General features: G+C 38.6%; 1 non-coding gene across 1 annotated transcript; it reads left to right on the forward strand.

Annotated features, from left to right (window-relative positions):
* Window positions 1-4,057: 4,057 nt before the first annotated feature.
* LOC127552624 (U6 spliceosomal RNA) lies at window positions 4,058-4,159 on the forward strand. The gene has a single exon (XR_007951482.1). It is a non-coding gene; the product is annotated as a U6 spliceosomal RNA (small nuclear RNA).
* Window positions 4,160-21,194: the final 17,035 nt, after the last annotated feature.

Here is a 21,194-nt window from a genome sequence, read left to right on the forward strand (position 1 = left end):
AGGGAACTGTGGCACAACAAAATGACCCGGAGAAGGAAGCGGTAGAGTGTCTTTGCCAAGAAAACCCCAAAGGAATTCATGAAGAATCAGCTATGACTGAAAATAAATAAACAACAAAAAGGAATGGAATAGGTGAAGAAGGGGAGAGAGAACATTCTAGGCATATCCTGGTGAACAATGAAAATAAAGATATAGAAGGGAGAGAGAGTTTAGAATATCAAAGGTTATCCATACTTTCCAGTTTACTCAAGTGTAAAGGCTGGGGAGGTTACAGGGTGGGATAAATCTGGAAATCAGGGTGATGGCAGGATTTTAACTTGGAAAGTATCAGCATATCAAATATCAGAGCTTACAGAGAACTTTGTATTCATCTATCCAAGCCCATCCTCCTACTCTGCAGAAAAGCAAGCTGATTCCAATGAGGTGACCTGTTCAAGGTTGCCCAACAAGAATCCCAATTAAGTTTTCTTCCTACTTCCATCAGGAGGCATAGAAGGCACTCCTGTGGGAATGAGGAACAAAGCTAGTAAGTTATGATGGGGAGTGGGGATGTGCAAGGGGCTAGAGCAGGGAATTTCAGGAGCATGAGGTTCCAAGTAGGGAAGGTACGGCAGGCTGTCCTAGACAAAAGGGAGGACTTTATGAGGGAATGAGGGAGAGACACTGAAAGGGGAGAAAAGAGAGCCTTTCTCCCCTTCATTCATTTCAGTCGTAGGTAAGTCGTTGTGACCCTACATGGGGCTTTCTTAGCAGAGATACTGGAATAGTTTGCCATTTCCTTCTCCAGCCCATTTTACATGTGAGGAAACCAAGGCAAACAGGAATAAATGATTTGTCCAGTCACCCAGCTTGTAAGCATCTGAGGGCAGATTTGAACTCAGGTTCGTAACTCCAGGCCAGGCTCCCTGGACACTGCGGTGCTACCTGGCTGCCCATCCGAGAAAGCAGCCAAAGACATTTTCTCATTTTTTTCCCCTGGGAGCTAGTCCTACTCCCAGCCACCCTAACCAGATGTCAAATGTCTATCTCTGGCTCAGTCCCCGAGGGAAGCAAGTAATCCTTAATTCTAATCCCTTCCCTCTGTGGGGATTTCCAGTTTATCCTGTATTTAACTTTTTCACACGGAGTTATTTTCATGTTATCTTCCCCTTTAGACCATGAATTCCTCTTGAGGAAAAAATACTTTTTCTTTGCATTCCCAGCACTTAGTACATTGTCTCACATCTCCAACTGTCTATTAGACATCTTGGAGCATCCTGTAGACATCTTTAACCGAGCCCATCCAAAACAGATTTTTTTTTTCTCCCAAGCCCTCCCTGCATCCAGACTTCCCTATCACCAAGAAAGGAACATTATAGAGTATCTTCAAAGATTATCAACCTTTTTGGTTTCCCAGCTGCCCAGGGGTCATCCCTGACTCCTCGCTACCGCCCACTAAATCATTGGTTGCCAGGGTCTTTTGATTTCCCATTTGCAACATTTATCGAATACTCTTCTCTGACACTGCCTTCCTCTGGTGCAGACCCTCATCTCCTCATGCTTGGGCTGTTGCAGTAGTTGCTGGTCCAACCTGCTCCCCACTCTGCCATCGGAGTAGTTTTCCTAAAGCGAAGATCTGACCATGTCACCCCTACGCAATAAACTGCAGGGGCTCAGGATCATATACAAAATCTCTGTTTGGCATTCACAGCCCTTCAGAGACTGCCCTCTCAACACCTTCTTAGTCTTCTTATCCCTCACACCCCATCAATAACCTTCTATTGAATGGCACTAGTTTCCTTGCCGTTTCTTGAGCTCCATCAATGGGCATTGGCTGGCTGCCATGCTTAGAATGCTCTCCCTTCTCTTCTTTACCTCCTGCTTCCTTCAAATCCCAACTAATGGATAATTATTGATTATAATTAATATTGATTTATTAATTAATAAATTAAATTGATTACAAGTATAATAAATATGATTATCCTGCCCATAACTTGTTTGAATATACTTCTTTTCCTGTTGTCCCCTCCCTGGTTAGAATGTAAGCTCCTTGAGAGCAGAATTGCCTTTTGCTTTTCACTGTATCCTCAGCACTTAGGACAGCTACTGGCAAAGAGTAAGCAAAGCCTAAGTGCCCAGTACATGTATGTTGAATTATTATAGAATTATTCATAGTAAAAATATGAATGATCTTAGTTGTAGAGCTGGAAGATCTCGTTTTTGTTGTTGCTGCTGTCATTCGGTCATTTTAGTCGTGTCTGACTCTTCATTTGGGGTTTTCTTGGCAAAGATCCTGGAGGGGTTTGCCATTGCCTTCTCCAGCTCACCTTCCCAGGCTTTTCTGAAATCAGCCTGCTGGTCATTTCTTATGGAACAGTAATATCCCATTACATTCATATACCATAACTTATTCAGCCATTCCCAACTGAGGGGCTTCCATTCAGGAAACGGAGGCAAGCAGAGTGAAGTGATTTGTCCAGGGTCACATGGCTCGTGAGTGTCCCAAGACAGATTAGAAGCCCGAGCTCCTTGACTCTGAGTCTGGCCCTCTATCCATTGTGCCATTTATGTAAACTAAGGGCCAAATATATTAAATTATTTGCCAAAATGGATGTAATTAAAATGAGCCAGATGCAGGATTCTTCATTTAATTCTCCTTGGGAAGAGCACAATGTAATCTCCTTGAGACCAGCCACTGTCTCACTTTTTTATTTGTATTCTCACCTAACATGCAGTAGGCACTTAATAAATGCTTGTAGATTGGTTGGTTGGTTAAGCAGAATCACATGTCATTGATGACTTCAGATTAGAAGTGGATTCTCCAACAAAGCAAAAGAAAGAGAGAAAAATAGTCAGGGAGAACAAGATGGATTCCTTACTATTATGTCTTCTCTTAATCCGAGTGGCTACAGGTCTGGAGACTCACCTGCTTCCCTCTCAGCAGGGCATGGGGCAGCCCTTTCTTTCCCACAGATAACTAGGGATATCACGTCAATCCCCAAATTCAGTCATGTCAAGCTAAGAGAGAGTTTGTCAGCCCCCAGGGGCAGTGAGAACTCTCCCTACACAGCGAGTCCTCTTGGTATCTGGATTCCTGTCTGCCCTGTGGGAGGACTTGGTGGTTCCTTTCAACTCCATCTGCCCTCCCATGGCTTCCTGCCAAGATGAAAACTCTCTCTTACACAGACCTCTTCTCATTTCCTGAAGGAATGTATTACCCAACATCTCCCTCAGCAGAACTCTCTGCAGCTCTGTTGCCTCTCTTAAGCCCCCGTTGAACAATCCCTTTTCTTCTTCTCAGACCAGAGCTCAGATGAGAAGTCTGGTTTTCAAGAACAGGTCTGATGGTCACCTTTTATCAACACATTACCGTCACCACCAGCAGCAGCAGCAGTTACCATTTATAATGTGTTTGAATTCTTCTCATAGGTAATCTCATTTGATCCTTTCAACAACTCTGTCAAGCAAGTACTACTTTTATACCCATTTTATAGATGAGGAAATTAGGCAAATAGCAGTTAAGTGACTTATCCAGGGTCATAGCTAGCAAGTGTTTAAGGAGGACTCAAACTCAGGTCTTCCTGACTCCAAGCCGCTTAGCATTCCACTCATTTTATCACCTAGCCTCTATATTTTTATAGATGAGGAAATGGAAGTTAAAGGGTCATATAGCCAGAAAGCATAAGGAGCAGGATTCAAACTCAGGTCCTCTATTATGTCAGCCCTATTATGAGTAGAGAATTGTGATAACTCTCATTTATATATTTCTTAATAATTACAAAGTGAGATCTCTATCTTTCTATCTATCTATCTATCTATCTATCTATCTATCTATCTCTATCAAAATTCATTTGACTCTCATAAGTGAGGAAAGTAATGCAAGCTTTATTTTTCCAGATTAGGAAACCCAGTGGATAGGTGACTTATCCAAGGTAAGGACTCCCAACAAAACCACTGAGTCCTGTTACAAGACTTTTAGCTCTGTCAGACCTGGCTTCCTTGTTCTCCCAAACATAAATGTCTCCCCACTGCTAGCAAATAGAATATTAGATTTTCACTTTAAAATGTAAAAACCCAGGTTCAATTCAGAAGTATGCATACAAAAATTGGAATGATGCAGAGATTAGCATGGCTCCTGTGCAAAAATGATTTGCCAATTCCTGAAGCATTCCATAATTCAGAATAAGGTATATTTTTAGATGCAGCTAATGTGGAAATTTGATTTGGTTGCATATATATATGTATTTACAAGGACAGCACTTTTTTTTTCCCCCCCAAGGAAAAAAGACTTGGAAGAGAGAAAGGAAAGCTAAGGATAAAGTAACAAAAAAATAAAAATAAAAATAAAAAATAAAAGAAAAGAAAAGAAAAAGAAGAAAAAAAAAAGTCAGTGGGACATATTTTTTAATGCACAGAAGAAAACAGAAAGAAAGCCAAAAAAGTATAGCCAAATGGTGCAGCTTTAAAATCTATAGTTTGAATTTGTTATGTGAATATGAAGAAAAGCAAATTAGACGTATAATAGAGATTACTAATTTCACAAGCAACCATCTTTTTCTCTCTTACTACTCAAATAGAAATGCTCATTTTATTTAGCGTTTCTTAAGTTCAGAATTTCTTTAAAAAATTGTTTTAAAAAGAAATTTTGTTTATTGTAAATATAAGACACAAAAGGATGGTTTTTAGGAAGAGGTTTAGAGTAGTAACTTGAGTAACTAACTAAAACCATGTCAAAAATACTAAAAAATCCAAAATTTCCTCCTGGTAATTGGGGAAAGGGAAGAAAAGGTTCAGTTAGCAGTGAGAGAGGTTCTGAAGGTAGCATTATTAACTCAGAAGTCTGGATGTGAATCTGGACACCACCATTTACCAGCACCTTGAGTAATTCACATTGATGCTCTATAGATCTTGGTTTCTTGACTATAAAATGAGAGTTTTGGACTTTTTTGATTCTAACTATATGATTCTATGACTCTAATACTCTGGAAAGCAAAGGATTAAAGTCAGGAGATCCCCAGACAAGGTCTCGGGTGAGCTCCAGGTCTTGAGAAAAGATCCTAAGCTTTCAGTCTTTCACAGGAATAGGCTCCCAGAAGTTTTGATCTTGGAGAGAAAGATAGATGATAATTAGATAAATAGAGAGACAGACAGACAGACAGAATAGATAGATAGACAGTATGGATAGAAAGAATAGATAGATGAAAAGACCGAGAGATAGAGAGCTCACTTTGTAATTATTAAGAACCATGTAAATGAGAGTTACTATAATTCTCTATTCATAATGGAGCTGATTTGACTTGGATCTAATTTGAGGGATTTTGGCAATCCCTGGTGCTCAGCATAGTGCCAAACCCATAATAGATGCTTCAAAAAATTAACTGAATCAACAGGCATTCATTACACACCTACTGTGTATAAGCACTAGGTTTACAAGAATCAAAATAAAACACCTTGCACCCTCAGAGTTTATAGTCTGTTTGATGGAAACAACACGTACACAGATTCTTGTTGTTCGAGTGTATCTAACTCCTCATGATCTGATGGTTTTATTGGTAAAGGTACTAGAGACATTTGCCATTTCCTTCTGCAGTGGATTGAAATAAATAGGTGAAGTGGCTAGCCCAGGCTAATACGACTAGTGAGTGTCTGAGGCTAGATCTAAACTCTGGTCTTTTGGCTCCGAGACCAATGATCTATTCACTGAGCCATCCAATTGTATTCCGATAAACAGATAGGGAAATATAAAATATGTAGAAAACAAGTTCAAAGTCATTTTTTGGAGGGTAGCAGACTAGCAATTTGTAGAATTCAATTCAATCCAATGATCGTTGTATTTCGGAGAATAGCTAAGTCATTCACAGTTGATCATCTATATAATATTAATAATATATAATATCCTAGTTCTGCTCACATCACTTTATACCAGTTCATAAAAGTTTTTCTGAAATCCACATTTCTTAAAGCACAGTAATAGCCCATTACATTCATATATCACAGTTTGTTCAGCCATTCCCCAATTGATGGGCTTCCCCTCAGTCTCCAGTTCTTTGCCACCAAACAAATATAAATATTTTTGAATTTTTATAAATATTTTTGAACAAATTCCTCTTTTACTAGATCAAAGGATATGCAGTTTTGCAAGTCCTTTGTTCATAGTTCCATATTGCTCTCCAGATTGGTTAGATCAGTTTACAACTCCAGCAGCAACGATTTAGGATCCCAGTTTTCCCATATCTTATTCAACATTTATCATGATCTCTTACTGTCATCTTAAACAATCTGTTAATTCGCATTTCTCTGATCAATAATGATTTAGAACAAAGAGGAATTTTGTTACTACTCTAACAATTAAAGTTAAGCTAGATTGAGGCACAAAGTTCCAAGCACAATCAGTTTATAAATAAAGAAAAAATTTACCAATAAATAAGATCTTAGTTTCCCTAGAAAACTAAGGCATCTGGATGAGGGGGACAGCTCTCTTTTATAGTTTTGGGGAACACAAAAATAGGAAGGCTGGCATCATGGCCGGAAGAAAATATAATGGAATGGAAATTGGGAACAAAAGCTAGCAAATTCTTCCCTCCTGTAGTCAAGAAATTTTCATTGTCTGCAAAGACAGAAATAGGAAACCAGACTTGCATAATAAACAAACCAGACATCCTTGAAAGATAGTAAAGATACTAGACTAGACTTCCTATTGACCACCTGCTTCCTTCAAGGGTAACAGATTTCCTTGACACAAAAATAGAATAATGATTAAGAAGTGAACAGGATTTTTAAACTTAACTTATTACAGTCCAGCTGAATCCTGAACTAAGTTCAGAGACAAAAAAACATGACTTAGGTAGTAGCAAGACAAAATCAAATGTAACTAGGATCAATTAAAAATAATACCAAATCAGTCTGATTATTTCACTATCTTATTACATTTAATACACACTTAAAACAATTAATTTCATCATGGAAATTCAGTTTCATTTATAATCCTCTTTTTGAATTTCACATATTTAAATATTTATGTTTGTTGATGATTGTTAGTATTTTTTCTTTTTTTTTTTTTCCTTTTCTTTTTTATAATAACTTTTCATTTACAAGATATATGCATGGGTAATTTTTCAGCATTGACTTCCAACTTTTCCCCTCCTTGCCCCCACCCCCTTCCCCAGATGGCAGGTTGACCAATACATGTTAAATATGTTAAAGTATAAATTAAATACAATATATGTATACACGTCCATACAGTTATTTTGCTACAAAAGAAGAATTGGACTTTGAAATAGTGTACAATTGACCTGTGAAGGAAATCAAAAATGCAAGTGGACAAAAAATAGAGGGATTGGGAATTCTATGTAGTTCATAGTCATCTCCCAGAGTTCTTTCACTGGGTGTAGCTGGTTCAGTTCATTACTACTCTATTGGAACTGGTTTGGTTCATCTCATTTCTGAATCATCCTGTTGGTCATTTCTCACTGAACAATAATATTCCATAACATTCATATACCACAATTTATTCAGCCATTATCCAATTGATGGGCATCCATTCAGTTTCCAGATTCTAGCAGGAACTGCCACAAACATTTTGGCACATACAGGTCCCTTTCCCTTCTTTAGTATCTCTTTGGGGTATAAGCGCATTAGAAACACTGCTGGATCAAAGGGTATGCATAGTTTGATAACTTTTTGAGCATAATTCTAGATTGCTCTCCAGAATAGCTGGATGTGTTCATAATTCCACCAACAATGTATCAGTGTCCCTGTTTTCCATATCCTCTCCAACATTCCGTATTATTTTTCCCTGTCACTCTAGCCAATCTGAGAGGTAGTGGTACTTCAGAGTTGTCTTAATTTGCATTTCTCTGATTAATAATGACTTGGAGCATCTTTTCATATGGCTAGAAATAGTTTCAATTTCTTTATCTGAAAATTATCTGTTCATATCCTTTGACCATTTATCAAATGGAGAATGGCTTGATTTCTTATAAATTAGAGTCAATTCTCTATGTATTTTGGAAATGAGAGCTTTATCAGAACCTTTGACTTTAAAGATGTTTCCCCAGTTTATTGTTTCCCTTCTAACATTGTCTGCATTAGTTTTGTTTGTACAAAAACTTTTCAATTTGATATAATCAAAATTTTCTATTTTGTGATCAATTCTTTGATGACAAATTCCTTCCTCCTCCACAGGTCTGAGAGGTAAACTATCCTATGTCCCTCTAAATTATTTATAATCTTGTTCTTTATGCCTAAATCATGGACTCATTTTGACCTTATCTTGGGGTATGGTGTTAAGTGTGGGTCCATGCCTAGTTTCTGCCGCACTAATTTCCAATTTTCCCAGCAGTTTTTGTCAAATAGTGAATTCTTATCCCAAAAGTTGGGATCTTTGGGTTTGTCAAACACTAGATTATTAAAGTTATTGGCTGTTTTGTCCTTTGAACCTAACCTATTCCACTGATCAATTAGTCTATTTCTTAGCCAGTATCAGATGGTTTTGGTAACCACTGATTTAGAATATAGTTTTAGATCAGCTATAACTAAGCCACCTTCATTTGATTTTTTTTTTCATTAATTCCCTTGAAAGTCTTGACCTTTTGTTCTTCCAGATGAATTTTGTTGTTATTTTTTCTAGGTCATTAAAATAGTTTCTTGGGAGTCTGATTAGTATAGCACTAAATAAATAGATTAGTTTAGGTAGTGTTGTCATCTTTATTATATTTGCTCAGCCTATCCAAGAGCATTTAATATTTTTCCAGTTGGTTAGATCTGACTTTATTTGTGTGGAAAGTGTTTTGTGGTTTTGCTCATATAGTTCCTGACTTTCCCTTGGCAGATAGATTCCCAGATATTTTATACTATTGATAGTTACTTTAAATGGAATTTCTCTTTGTAACTCCAACTGTTGGGTTTTGTTAGTGATATATAAGAATGCTGATGACTTATGTGGGTTTATTTTATACCCTGCAACTTTGCTGAAGGTGTAGATTGTTTCTAATAACTTTTTAGTAGAGTCTCTGGGGTTCTCTAAGTATACCATCCTATCATCAGCAAAGAGTGACAATTTGGTTTCCTCATTGCCTATTCTTATTCCTTTAATCTCTTTCTCGACTCTTATTGCTGAAGCCGCATTTCTAATACAATATTGAATAGTAATGATGATAATGGGCAACCTTGTTTCACTCCTGATCTTATTGGGAATGATATGATTGTTAGTATTAAAAAATTATAATGAGATTTATTATATCTTACCATTTGCCTCATTTTCAAAAGAACCAGGTGAAGTAGGTGATATCAAGGGTGGTTTGCAAATCTAATAATCAGTTCAGTTCATTTCAGTGAAATAAACATTTATCAGTCAGCCAACCAGCATTTATTAATTGTCTTCCTTGTGCCAGGAATTGCTAGGCAATGGAGATACAAAAGCAAGAATGAATTAAGTCCTTTACATTTTATCAAGGAAAACAATATTCTTATGTAGCACCTCCTCTCAATTATTCTGCTTCCCTATTGCCTCCATCTTGACATTACAAGTTATAAGTTGGGCCCCAGGAGGCAATCATTGCTATAAATCCCACAGATTCTCTGGGTCCACATTCTTAATATTAGAGCAAATGAGCCCCTATGGGGGCACTTATCTTTAATAGTCACCCAGTAGACATAATTAGCCCAAAGGAAAGGCATTAGCTAAAGCTGATATAGTAAAAACAGTAGCTACTAGTCAGCTCCCTCACGATGCCCCTGGAGAATACTATATCCATAAATACACAGAGTATTGGTTCTAAGACTAGGCACATGTGTAGAATATACTGCAGTGAAATACACATGTAGGAAAATATATGGTCAAGGCAGCTCCTATTTCTGCCCGTGCAGGACCCCCGTCCTGCTCCCTTTCTCTTCTCATGTCGTTATTGTGTGACTTTTCCTTTGGATCTCTTCTGGACGTCTCATACTTGTACCTTCCTACAACTTGACTCCCGACTCAGAGTTCATTCTCTCTTAGATCCATAACTGTTTCTCCTTTTTATTGCTAGGGGTCATGTTCCTTGAAGATGCCTCTCCCGACTATCCCAGTCCCTATTGGATATGATGGTTTCCTCCTAGGGGAGTAGTTGTGACTCAGAGAAATCTGTTAGCAACCCACCCCCCTCTAGAAACCCCCTTCTCAAGAGCTGGACTTTTTGGTTACTGGCTCTCCTTGGGATCACCAGGGTTTCAGGATTGCTTTTTACAGGTTACCAAAGGGCTGCCAATGGCCACCTGCCCTCTGATTACGTCAAAGAGGACTTCCATAGATGTGGGAAGTGGAAACCCTTCCCCAGGTTCTTTAAAATATTAATACCTATTTGCTTCTCTCATTTCCCTCCCTTTCTGGGATTTCATCATCTGGGCTGGGAATGGGGAGAGAAGGCAAGAGGAGTTGTAAATTAATGGATGAGGAGTGTCCCAAAATATAGGTACACAAAAGGAATGAAGTGTCTTCTACGTGTAAGGCAAGATGCTTGTGATGGAAAAATAGAAAACAAAATAACCCCAGCCTTCAAGAAACTCGAGGGCAACTGGGTGGTGCAGCGAATAGACTGTGGTTCTGGGCTCAGACAGTTACTACCTCTGTGACTCTGGACAAGTCACTTCATCCAGTTTGCCTTAGTTTCCCCATCTGTAAAATGAGCTGGAGAAGGAAACGGCCAACCCACCAGTATCTTTGACTAGAAAACACAGGACTCACAACTAAAACCAACAAGAACAAATTTAAGAAGCTTACACTCTGCTGTATAAGTAAATACAAAGTAATTTGAGGAAGGATAGAACCTTCATAACTGTGGTAGAAAAGGAGGCAAGGAAACAAGCACTTATTAAGTATCTATAATATGCTAAGTTAAACACTTTGGGAAATATTATCTCATTTGATCTTTACAACCCTGCGTAGCATATATTATTATCCTCAGGAAACTAAGGCGGACAGAAGTTAGGTGACTTGCCTAAGGTCACACAGCTAGTAAGTATTTGAGGCCAGATTTGATGAGTTGGACAGGACCGTAGCCTCCATCTAGTCCCACCTGAAAAAAATACTGTAATTCATATTACACAGAGGCTAAATATGCATACATGTCTATATATGTCTACATTATATGTATCCTATAAATACATATTACATAGTGTATATGTGTTCTCTGTGGTATGCATACATAATAGTACAATTTTTAAAGGGTTATAATTTAATTGTTGTTCAGTTATTTCAGTCTTCATTGACTCTTCAATCCAATTTGGGGTTTTCTTGGCAGAGATATCAAAGTGGTTTGCCATTTCCTTCTCCATTTCCTTCTCCATTTCCTTCTCCAGTTCCCTTTCTCCAGGCAAATAGGGTGAAGTGGCTTGTCCAGAGTCATCCAGCTAGGAAGTATCTGTTATAATTTAAAAGTCACCTAATTTTTAAACTTTCATTGAGAGGGAAATCCTCCACTTCTCAAGGCAGCCCATTTTGCTTTAAGACCATTCTAATGGGTTTGCTTAATATCAAGCCGATCTATATTCATCTGTGTAACATTCACCCATTGATTTGGATTCTGTCATCTGGGGCAAAGCAGAACAGCCCCAAGCTTCGGATATCAAGGGCTGCTCTTTTGCCCTCCCCAAACTTTTTCTCCTCTGGGTTCAATATCTCTACTTCCCTCAAACAATCCCCGGAAGAGATCAACCAGTCACTTTTATTTTCCTGTTGCCCCTTTTCCATTTTAGTAAAGTCTTTCTTAAAATGCATCACCTAAAACTGGACACAACCCTCCAAATGTGGCCTTATCAGAGCAGAACATAGAGGGACTTTATCGTAGTCTTAATTCCTAGACTTGGAGAGACTTACATGAACTGATGCTGAACGAGATGAGCAGAACCAGGAGATCATTGTACACAAAAATAACAAGATTATATGATGATCAATTTTGATAGATGAGGCTCTCTTTAACAAAGATATGATTCAGACCAGCTCCAATGATCTTGTGATGATGAGAGCACTGTGGGAACTGAGGATGAATCGCAACATAGCATTTTTACTCTTTTTGTTGTGGTTTGCTTAAATTTTTTTTCATTTTTTTTTATCTTTTTAATCTGATTTTTCTTGTGCAGCAAGATAATTATATAAATATGCATGCCTATATTAGATTTAACATACTTTTTATCTCGTTTAACATATATTGGATTATTTGTTATCTTGGCAAGAGGGTAGAAGAAGGAGGGGGTTGGAACACAAGGTTTTTCAAGGTCAGTGTTGAAAAATTATCCTTACATATGTTTCGAAAATTAAAAAATAATTTCAATAAAAACACAAAAAGAATTTAAAAAAAAAAAGAAAGAAAGAAAAAAAATGACCCTGACATTCTTAATGCTTTGTAATCTAGTTCCTCTGTTCTTGTATCCTGAGAGTGAGCACGAGACAGGCTGTGGGCCCCAATATTAAGTCAGGATAATCGGGGCCCAAAATGGGGTGAGAATTGTTTCAGAGTATAAAAACTGTGCTCTGTTGCCTGTCCTCTGCCTCCCTTTATTAGACTGCACTGGTGAAGGTGACGCCTGTTTCCTGCAGGAATTGAATAAAATGCTTTCTGCTCTGGCTCTGAGACACATCTATTTGAATTATTTTGGATTAACGGTCACTGTCCCACACCCTGTCAAGTGCCTGTTCTTCCTCTCTATCAAGCCGCGCCCCAGAAATGCTCCCCGCAAACCAAGCTATCTCTGCTGGCGGCCTCCCTTGAGTCACATCATATCATCTCTGGGATCTGCCCACAGGATGGACAAAGAACATCTTGAAAGAGGAGATAAGAAGACCCTGAATAGTCTTTCAATAAGCTCAGGAAAAGCAGTGGGGATATGATTCAGCAAAAGAGACCAAGTGATTGATCTGACAAGGAAGAAGAGAACCAAGAGAGAGCCCTGTGTCACAAAGTCAGCCAAGACCGGGAGGAAAGAGTGAACAAGAGTATTGCAGGAGGATTTATCAGATCAAGACGGTCAACCGCATGTCAAAGGCAAAGAGACCAGAAGGATCAGCAAGATTAAGGAATTAAGAATTGGTCATCCAGTCCAGCAGTAAAGGCTTTAGATATTCCTGCTTTCCTGTGAATCACATCTAGGCAGATCCGTGTAGATATACATAACCTACAAACATCAGAATAATACATAATACATACATACCTACATACATATACATAAGCAACACACCTTATATTGAAATACAGCTAGAGAAATATCTTTATCCTTTCATGGATGTGAAAAATTCCTGCTCAAATTTTACCTATTTTTCTTATGGGGTCATTGAAATAATCCAATGAGATAATATATTGCGAAAGGACTCAGTCATTCTAAAGTACAACATAAATGCAAAGTATTATTGTTCCTGGGTATCCAATATTCTGCCAGCCATCTTTGTTGCCAAAGATCTCGAGAATATGGGATTACCTCAGTTTGCTTGTTCTCTCCCCTGGTGCTGATATCTCCCTCTTTATAAGTAGACAGTCTTCAAGTATGGTCACCACCTGATGGATGCTTTCCCTCCTAAACTCCCCCTCTTGAAATCTCAGGTTCCTTCCAATTTTCAGATCAGATATCTCCTTGTTCCCCACTTAGCTGCTAAATAATCTTCCCTCCAGGGATTAATTTGTACCTACTTTACATATGTTTTATCTGTATATGCATATACATATCTACACACATATTCCGCTGATCAGATCAACAAGTTGTGGTTGGAGATTTTGTATCAATGGGTGAGATTATTAACTAACAGCAGAGGAGAGACTGAGGATTTGGGACTTTTAGGAAAGAGAAGAAGATTTGAAACAATTCATTTCAGGAGAATGAGAAAAAGAGGAAAATAAAAGAATTTTTTTTTTTTTAAATAGAGGATCCTTCTGGGTTTGCATAATATTAAAATAGCCATTTTTAAGTTTTAAGGATTCTTAATTCAATTTTCACTCTTTGTCAAGTCAGCTGCCTAGAGCATAGCTGGCTACAGATTCCCATCAGGAATTTAGGGACATCCCTGAGAGGTTAGAGGAATTTTTCTAAGGTATTGGCTTGAGTTCCCCATTTTGGTGAATTCACCCCAATATTAAATACCAACTATTACACAACAGAATAACATCAATTAGCTTTACAACAGATCTTTGTTAGGAAGATATAGCAAGAATGGAAATATAAAATATTCCTCCAACAGTTGGAGCAATTTTTCCTCTACCATCTCTGTCCCTGGAGAGAAAAGGCTCAAATTTAATGCATTTCTTCCAATTACTTTCAAACATAATTCTGAAGAGAGTTCCACAGGTTTCACCTGACCAGCTGCCCAAAGGCAATGTTATGGAAAAAAGTTAAGAATGCTGCAATAAGGGGCAGCTGGGTGGTGCAGTGGGTAGAGCACCAGCCCTGAGGTCAGAAGGACCTGAGTTCAAATCTGACCTCAGACACTTAACACTGCCTGGCTGTGTGACCTTGGGCAAGTCACTTAACCCCAATTTCCTCAGCAAACAAACAAAAAAGAACCCTACAACAAATACTTGAAGAGAAAAGAGGGCTATCTAGACCAGTTTAAGTTTAATGCCAAGATACTGACTTTCAAACTCAAAAAGTTGTTTGCAACATCTGGTCACCAGCAAGGCTGAGACATTTTCTCTCCATTTACTCAGGCCTTTGGTAAATGATTTATGATTGAATTTGTGGGAAACAGAGCATGAAGCCCATCTTATTAGGGCCTTAAAATAACCCTAAAAATAGATGTTGAATTTTGCTAAATGAGCTAAAATGTCATTACAGAGGGCTCTGATGTCACCTCTATGTGATAGCTCCAGCCTACAAAGCCACATTTAATTAAAGAGCCTCTTGATCTGAGTAGAAAGAGCCTTTGAAGAGAAAGAACCATTTCCTAGAACAGAAGGCGCAGATCTCCAGCCTGAGGCAAAAGAATGAATTCTGAAAGCCACAAGAGGCCAGAAACTCAGTCTTCTTCCCTTTAGCATTCTATTCGATCTAAGTTAAGTCAAGAAAACATTTTTTTTCAAAACAGCCTGCTCCACACTCAGCTCTATCCTAGGTAGTAAGCACACAAAGACAGAAATAAAATAGCTCAAGTCCTATTTTTTTTTTTTTTTTTTTGGAGGGGGAGAGAGTGGAGCAGAGGGATCTAATACTAGAGCAGACATTGTTTGTTTGGTTTTTTTTTTTTTTTATTAGTAAATAAAATTGTTAAAAAAAAATTTAAAAATTAAGGGTTTGGCTTGCTCTCACATTGTAACCATCCCCACAGTATTGTGTCTATCTTCCCTTCTGTTTTATTTTCAAGATTACTAGATAGTTTTAGGGAGTAGGTGAATGAGGAATATAAGCTAACTTTTGATCTTGTAACTCCCCAAAACTTGAATCTTGACCAAAATATACTGTGAAATTCTGAGTTTTTCTTGCCCTTGAAGTCTGTTTCCCCCTTTTATTCATGGGACTACCCCCTTTTATTCATGGGACTACCTAAAAGTCATAAAACTCCATGACCTAAGTCTCTTTTCCTTTGCATTTCTTTCTAAAAAGTGATGAGAGCCATTTGGATTTAAGCAAATTGTTAAGAGTACCTGGAAGTATACCACTACACACCTCTCAGATTGGCTAAAATAACAGGAAAAAGATAATGATAAATGTGGGGGGAGGGGATGAGGGACAAATGAGGGGTTGTGGGCAAACTGGGACACTGATACATTATTGGTGGAGTTGTGAATTTATCCAACCATTCTGGAGAGTAATTTGGAATTGTGCCCAAAGGGCTGTCCAACTGTACATACCCTTTGATCCCACAATGTCGCTACTGAATCTATATCCCAAAGAGAGCCTAAAAAAGGGAAAAGGACCCACATGTGCAAAAATGTTTGTGGCAGCTCTGTTTGTAGTGGCTAGAAACTGGAAATTGAAAGGATGTCCATCAATTGGAGAATGGCTGGGTAAATTGTGGTATATGAATGTTATGGAATATTATTGTTCTGTAAGGAATGACCAGCAGGATGAATACAGAGAGGCTTGGAGAGACTTACAGGAACTGATGCTGAGGGAAATGAGCAGGACCAGGAGATCATTATACATGGCAACAATAAAATTATGTGATGATTAACTCTGATGCATGGGTTTCTTTTCAGCAATGAGGTGATTCAGGCCAGTCTCAATGGACTTGTGATGGAGAGAGCCATCTGCATCCAGAAAGAGGAATATGGGGACTAAATGTGGACCACAACATAGTGTTTTCACCTTTTTTATGATGCTTGTTTTTTTTTTTCTTTTCTCATTTTTTCCCCATTTTGATCTGATTTTTCTTGTGCAGTATGATAAATTGTTTGCCCTATATTGGTCTGGGACAGGGAAGGGAGAAAAATTTGGAACACAAGGTTTTGCATAAGTGAATGATGGAAAAACTCTTTGCATGTATTTTGAAAACAAAACAAACAAACAAACAACAACAACAACAAAAGGGGGAAAAAGAAATTACCAAAAAAAAAAAAAAAAAAAGTACAAAGAGTATTGGGGTGGGAAAGGTCTATTAAGCAGATTCAGGATCTTGGAATGTTGAATTACACCCTATTAGGATCTTTAAGAAAACTGTTAGTCTTGAGAAATATTCCTGGGTGTGGGCAAAATGGTGGGAGGTGGGGTCGGCCAAATGGTGGGAGGTGGGGTCGGCCATTGTATTACAATGCAATTCTGAAGTCTTTCACCGTTGATTTTGAGACAGGAGTCGTGTATGTGGCTCTAGATTTGAAATACAAATTTAGTTAGTAAAGGTTCTTGCAAACAATTTGTAAGAGAGAAGACAGTCACAATAATTTCATAGCTTCACAGGGGTCTCAGAAGTCATATAATTCAAACCCCTCATTTTATAGTTAAAGAAACAAGGTTCAGAGAACTAAAATGATAAACTTAGAGAGGAAATGACAGTCAAGACTAGATCCCAAGTCCCCTTAGTAATTCCAAATCTATTACTCTTTATCATTGTATCTACCATTTCTTCCAGTAAGACAACAAGCTTGGATGTATAAGAAAGAAGACCCCCCAATTCTTATCTGAAAAGTGTATAAGGAAGGAAAAAACCAGAGTTACAGAAGCCTGGCCAGTGGGAGCTCCATCAACAGTGAGTGAGCAGTTGGTCAAGCCTCCCGCCTGCCCACAGGAAATCTCTTTCCAGAAGGGAGTGGTGATTTATAAAGGAAGGTCCCTGCTCCCCAGTATGGACCACAGGGAGAAATTCTGTAATTGGTTTTGACCGGCTAACTTGATGATAAAGACAGGAAGTTCATAGGCTCAGAACATATAGATCTAGGTTTATAGTTTTGTTGTTGTTGTTCAGTTATTTCAATCGTGTCTGACTCTTTGTGGCCCAATTTGGACTTTTTGGGGAGAGGTACTGGCGTAGTTTGCCATTTCCTTCTCCAGCTTATTTTAAGGCAAACGGGGTTAAGGGTCAGAGGTAGTACATGTCTGAGGGAGGATTTGAACTCAGTTATTCCTGATTCCAGGCTTGACGCTCTATCCATGTGCCCTCTATGAGCCCTAAGAGCCAGGAGGATGTAACAACACCAGCTATGATGAATTTGTTTAGGAAAATTGTTTAGAACTCCTTATATTTCTAGGGACCAAAGGGAAGAATGTGTTTCCAGACATTGGGAGAAAATGTTTGTATTTCTGTTCTTCAGAAAAGAATACCTATATATTCCTTTGTAAACAATAATAATAATAAATAGCCAACATTTATTTATATCTCTGGGCAGGTTCGGTGGCTCAGTGGGTAGAGTCCCAGGTCTGGAGTTAGGGACCTGAATTCGGGTCAGCCTCAGACACTTACTCGCTGTGTGATCCTGGTAAGTACTTGTCTCTCCACCCTCACAACTTCAAAAATTCTAGGGGAATGTAAATCACTGGAGAGTGCTCCAGCCACATGCACTCCGCATTGCTTGCACTTAAGATCACTTCTCTCTCCCGAGGCTGGATTGTTTTACTTTGCTGCATGATTTGAATCTCACATCTTGTTTGTGGCCAAAGGGGATTTTAGAAGAAGTCCCAGAAAGGTCGTTATCCATAGAGAGCAGAAGACTTTTACATTCTGGTCACTCAGTACTTTATTCAAGTTGTTCAGTCTTTTTAGTTGGGTGATTATTCATGACCAGTTGGGATTTTCTTGGCAAAAATACCAGAGTGGTTTGCCATTTCCATCTCCAGCTTAGTTTACTGATGAGGAAACTGAGGCAAACAGGCTAAGTGACGTGCCAAGGGTCACCCAGCTAGGAAGTAAGTATCTGAAACTAGATTTGAGTCTTCCCGACTCCAGGCTCAGTGCTCTATCCACTGTGCCACTTAGTTGTCCTGACATCCATTCATCTATGAAGCTCAAAATTTTGCTCTGTCATCTTAATTGCTATAAAATGCTTCACTATCTCACTTCCATCTTTGGAGTTATCATTTTTTTTTTCTTTTTAAAAATGGTATTTTATGTAAAGACAAATTTTAACATTCATTTTTTTTAAATTTGAGTTCCAAATTTTCTTCCTCCTTCTTTCTCCTCTCTCCTTTTGCTAAGACAATAAAAATATTGTATGTATATGCCATCATGTAAAACATGATTATTCATCATATTATGAAGAAAAAACAAACCAAAAGAAAAAAAAACATGACAAAATGAAATGAAAATAGTATTCTTTGATCTGCATTCAGACCTCATCAGTTCTTTCTCTGGATGTGGATAGCATTTTTCATTTAGGATTATTTTGAATCATCATGTTGCTGAGAAGAACAAAATCAATCATGTTGATCATTCCACAATATTGCCATTACTATGTGTAACATTCTCCTGCTTCTGCTCACTTCTCTTTGTATCAGTTCATGTAAATCTTTCCAGTTTTTTCTGAAATTTGCCTTCTCATCATAATAGTATTCCATTGCATTCATGTACCACAACTTGTTCGGCCATTTTCCAATTGTTGGGCATCCTCTCAATTTCCAGTTCTTTACCATTGCAAAAAAAAAAAAAAAAAAAAAAAAAAAAAGCTACTTTAAATATTTTTTATACAAATAGTTCTTTTTCTCTCTCTCTCTTTGATGTCTTTGGTATACAGACCTAGTAGTAGTATTGCTGCATCAAAGAATTTGCACAGTTTTATAAAGCCCTTTGGGCATAGTTCTGAATTACTCTCCAAAATGGTTAGATAAGTTCATAATTTTACCAACAATGCCTCAGTGTCCTAGTTTTACCATATGCCCTCCCACATTTACCATTTTTTGTCATCCTAGCCAATCTGAGAGGTGTGAGGTGGTCCGCCAGAGTTATTTTAATTTTCATTTCTTTAATCAATCATGATTCAGACATTTTTCATATGACCATAGATGGCTTTGATTTCTTCACCTGAAAATCGCCTGTTCGTATCCTTTGGCCATTTATCAATGGGGGAATGATTGTATTCTGATAAATTTGCCTCAGTTCTCGATATAGTTGAGAAGCGAGGCTTTCATCAGCGTTTTCGGCATTACTGAGGTGGCCATTGGCCCATAATGTCAATAGATTCTGCCTCCGCTAATAATCTAATTGTGCTTTGGAACGAACCTCAGCGAGCTTTGTTTGCAACTGCGACACTGTCTCTCCGGGGTCTCTTCCCACCCCTCTGACCACTCTGTGCCTCCTTTGCTGGATCCTCTTCCAGTTCATGTCCCAAACATAGCCGTCTCTCCGAGTTCTGTCCTGGGCCCTCTTCCTTCTCTTTCTATTGCTACTTTACTTGGCGACCTCATCAGCTCGAATGGATTTAATTACTAATTCTATGCTGATGATTCTCAAATCTACAGATCCTACTCCAAACTCTCTGGTAAACTTCTGTCTCACGTCTCCAACTGCCTGTCAGACATCTTGAACTGGAGGTCCAGTAGACTTCTAAAATTCTAAAATGGAAATCACCACCTTTTCCCCTAAACCCCCACTCCCTCCTACCTCCCTTATTGTTGGAGAGGGCAATACCGTTTTCCTAAGCCCTCAGACCCAATCCAAGGGTCGTCCTCTCTCCGCCCCAATCTCTCCCCCTTCCCATCATATCCATTCTCTTGCCAAGTTTCCATCTCAAACATACCCCTGCTCTCTTCCAGCACTGCCATCCCCTCACTGGGGCCCTCCTCACCTCACTCCACTCCCATCCCTCCTCCATTCAGACACTCATTTTCCTAAAATGCAGTGGGACCATGTCACTCTCTACCTAACAAACTCCAGTGGCTTCCTTTGCCTCCAGGATCAAACACAGGAATACTTTTTGACATTCAACAATCTAATCTCCATAACCTAATTTCTTCCTGTATTTTCCAGTATTCTTATACCTTCTTCCCCAACACATTCTATTTGATCCAGCGACGCTGACCCACAGGCCATTCCAGGAACAGGATCCCTCCGTTTCTCTGCTGCTGCTGGTATTTTCTCCGGATGCCCCCCGTCACTGCAATGCTATCCCTCCTCTCTCCAGCTATTGACCTCCTTAGCTTCCTTTAAATTATAACTAAAATCCCGTGTATCACAAGAAATCTTCCCCAATACCTTTTTGTCCAGGGCTCTTCTTTCTGCTAATTATCTCCATTTGTCCTGTGTGGAGCTTCTTTGGACACCTGTGGGTGCAAGAAGCAACCATGCATGAAAGGGAGTATTAAGAAAAAAAGGGGGGGGGTCCTGGAAGGTAGAGTCACTGACACCCCCCTAGGTCAGAGCTTTATCAACATCCTTCTGAGCTGGTGCATTTCTGAATCTCAAAGAACCGAGATCTGGCCAGAGTCAAGGCTAATCTAAATACAAACTCCTTGCAGCCTTGCCCCTTCCTACCTTTCTGTTCTTATGTAGCCTGACAATGCATCTCCTGGAATGGCAAGAAAGGTATCTAATGATGACGTTTCTCTTTCCCCATATTGTCTTCCAAGGAATGAACGGGTTTAAGTGTGTTACCCTTTCAACTGAGTGTGATATAAGTTATGGAATTCTGTTCTGAGCATTCTCCCTTCTCTGGCTGGGAATAAAGCCATTTGTTCCACACATCATTTGTGTTTATGTTGTTGGTGCCTTTTAAATCTCCCTTCTTCTTGGAGAGAATGCTGAATAATTATTATTTTTTATTATTACAATATATCAAACAGTATTGTTTATGATCATGTATTATATAATAATAATAACAGAATTATTTCAT

Source organism: Antechinus flavipes, chromosome 2, assembly GCF_016432865.1.
Source record: "Antechinus flavipes isolate AdamAnt ecotype Samford, QLD, Australia chromosome 2, AdamAnt_v2, whole genome shotgun sequence".
Lineage (NCBI taxonomy): Eukaryota > Metazoa > Chordata > Mammalia > Dasyuromorphia > Dasyuridae > Antechinus > Antechinus flavipes.